Source organism: Dysidea avara, chromosome 3, assembly GCF_963678975.1.
Source record: "Dysidea avara chromosome 3, odDysAvar1.4, whole genome shotgun sequence".
Classification (NCBI taxonomy): Eukaryota; Metazoa; Porifera; class Demospongiae; order Dictyoceratida; family Dysideidae; genus Dysidea; species Dysidea avara.
In genome coordinates, this window is record NC_089274.1 from 40562217 (window position 1) to 40565356 (window position 3140).

A 3140-nucleotide genomic window follows, 5' to 3' on the forward strand; every position below is an offset into this window, starting at 1 on the left:
CTCAGTTCTGATGGGAGGGATGGTATAGTGGTAGGGGTAACCTCGTGTTACTGAATCAAATGGTGTCAAGTTTATGGTGGTTTTAACAAGAGTCTTTTCAATTTTGTAAAACATTAAAAGGTTTAGGTAAGTTTGCCTGTTTGCTAATGTGGGCCAGGATAAATGGTTTCACATACTTGTCACACTACTGTATTGGGAGTAGTCATTCATCACAAATCGTGCCATATTGCATTGTATCCTCTCTATTTAATAGATCTGAGTTTGTTGAAAAGGACACCAAACTGGTTGGGAGTATTGAAGAATTGGTCTAATAAAAGATTTATAACAATTAGACTTGATTGTTGTGGGGTACTGGTATATTATTCCGTTTTAGGAATGCTTTGGCTGAGTTGGCTTTGGAGCTAATTTCGTTACTGTGGTCCTTCCAAGTGAGATGGCTGTCAATAATGATCCCTAGGTATTTGGCTGAAGTAACATGTTTTAACTGTTGGCTATAGATACATTTGAGGAAAGTTTTCTTGTTGGTTATGGCTAAGTGTACACATTTAGTGGGATTAAATTTCATTGACCATAAGTCTACCTAGTGTTCCAGTATATTAAGGTCATTTTGCAGTCATTTTCAGGGTCAATAACTCTGTATATTAAAACATCGTCTGCATACAGTCTGATTGCACTATTAACAGAAGCAGTTATGTCATTAATGTAGAGTAAAAATAGTAGTCCTTTGCGGGATACCTGAAATAACTGAAATTGGTCTACTAGATAATCCATCAAGTACTACAGATTGAAATTGCTCAGATATGTAGTTCTTGATCCATGATAAAAGTTGACCATTGATTCCATATTCCATAATAAGATAGTTTGTGATAGAGCTTAGTATGAAAAACTTTGTTGAATGCTTTAGCAAAATCGAGAAAGATAGCGTCAATGTATTTTTTATTGTTGAGGCATTGTTGGAAGTCAGAGATAACACTAATAAGTTGTGTTTCACATGATTGTCGTGCACAAAACCTATGTTGGTTATCAATTAATATGTGGTGGTTTTCTAGATGTGAGAATATTGACAAGTATACTATGTGTTCATTAGTCTTGCAGCAGACACTAGTCAGAGAAACTGGTGAGTAGTTTGAAGGGTCTGTTATTTTTCCTTTTTTGTGTATAGGTGTGACATTAGCTGATTTCCAGTCAAAAGGCAATTTTCTCTGGCCAAGTGATGCTTGGAATATAAGTGTAAGTAGCAGGGACATTTGCTATGCAGTTTCTTTAAGCAATCGTGTTGGTATGTTGTCAGGACCTGCTGCTTTGTAAGGGTCTAAGTTTACTGAAAGGTTGCACACTCCATCTACTTCAACTGATATTTGTGAGATGTTAGGAACTGGCTTGTTGCTGCTTATGTCTTGAAGAGGAGATTGGTCATCTTTAGTGAAAATAGAGGAAAAGTGGTCATTGAGAATGTTGGCTTTGGAGCAGCTGTCCGCAGAATAGGATTCTCCATTTACCTGCAAGGTATTGATAGAGACCTGATCTTTGCACATACTTTTGATGTATTGCCAGAATTTCTTTGTACATTTATTATGAGAGTCTAAGAGGGATGAAACATATATATATATAGTTGTTGTGTGAGGTATGGCATAATCTTTGGACTTCTTTCTTTAGGTTGTAATAGGCTCTCCAATGATCATCTGTGTTTGTTCTACGGGCCAAGTTATATTTTCTTTACTTTTTCTTGACCGTCTCTTAATATTTCTAGCAATCCAAGGTAGTTGCTGTTTGACAGATTTCATTTGAGGTATCATTGCCATACAGTCTTTACATAGTGCTTTATAGTCATTCCATATAGCTACATCGATTGGATTGCTATGATGATAAACTTCTAGAAATGTATTGGCAAACTCAGTTATGTGGTGTCTTTTGAGTCAAAGTTAGCTTTGTGCCATTGGAATACATTTCCCTGTTCTCTTGTTGTGAGATATGACTACTGAAGTAGAAATTGAGACAATTTCATGATCACTGATACCTGGTATAATTACTTCACATGATGTAATTGTGGATGGTCTGTTGGTAAGGAAGATGTCTAATATGTTTTGGTTTCTTGTTGGAGTTAAAACAGGTTGTGAGACGAAACCATTATCTGCTATAAAGTCTAGGATAGTGTTACAAGTTGTAAGTGGGTAACTGTTATTTACAACTGTACTGTTATTCCAGTTGACATTAGGAAGGTTTATGCATGTCCCCACCTATCCATATGGGAGTTGTTGGATTGTTTACTGCGATATCTTCAAATACTGAGATTAAATCTTGAGTGTAGGTGATGTCTGATGATGGTGGTCTATATATAGAACAACAATAACTCTTTGATCTTTAAACTCGAGAGCACATGCAAGCAATTATTTCACATTTATTTGCATTAGTTATTTGGCACTCTATCACCGTTAGGTCTTTCTTGAAGGCTAGTAAAACTCCACCATATCCATCAGATCAATTTTTTCAGAACAAGGAGCGAATAGCCAGTTGGGAAGAATTCAGTAGAATTGATGTTAGGGGAGAGCCACGTTTCTGTGCCAAAAATAACATCAGAGTAGGCATGGCCCACAAAATTACATCACCCCAAAACAGCCTCAATTTCCCCTGATGATGATGAGGCAGTATTGGTTAGGTAAAACTATAAGCCCAAACAAGCTTTCAGATCGATCCAAAACACTTTCAACAAGCTGCTACGGATTTTTTTTTTTAATTATTGGGGTGAGCCTGAGCAAGCCTCACACTGACAGTAGCTACACAGTGGACCATCATGGCGTCACGTAGTAAAGCTGCTCAAAGGGTTTAATCATTTATATCTACATACAAACAAAGCATTACTACTTACAAATTCATTTGGTTTCACAGTATTCTACTATGACATAAGGTATATATTTTCATTGTAAAACCATAAGTTATTCCTGGAATACACATTAGAAGCCTCAGAAATGGTGATACCATACAATACAGGGACAACAAAGGAATAGGCGTGGCCCACAAAATAATATTGATTGCTTATTTATTTAACCTCATGGTAGTCGGCAAAAGCCGTTCTTCTCTACCAGAGCACATACAGCAATAAACACAATACAAACACAATTACTACAAAAACACAACTACAA

At 36.5% G+C, this 3140-nt stretch overlaps 1 long non-coding RNA gene across 1 annotated transcript; it reads left to right on the plus strand.

The window, feature by feature from the left end:
- Nucleotides 1-1373: 1373 nt before the first annotated feature.
- On the plus strand, nucleotides 1374-2026 carry LOC136250995 (uncharacterized). The gene is made up of 3 exons (XR_010698874.1): nucleotides 1374-1506; nucleotides 1657-1789; nucleotides 1841-2026. It is a non-coding gene; the product is annotated as an uncharacterized lncRNA (long non-coding RNA).
- Nucleotides 2027-3140: the final 1114 nt, after the last annotated feature.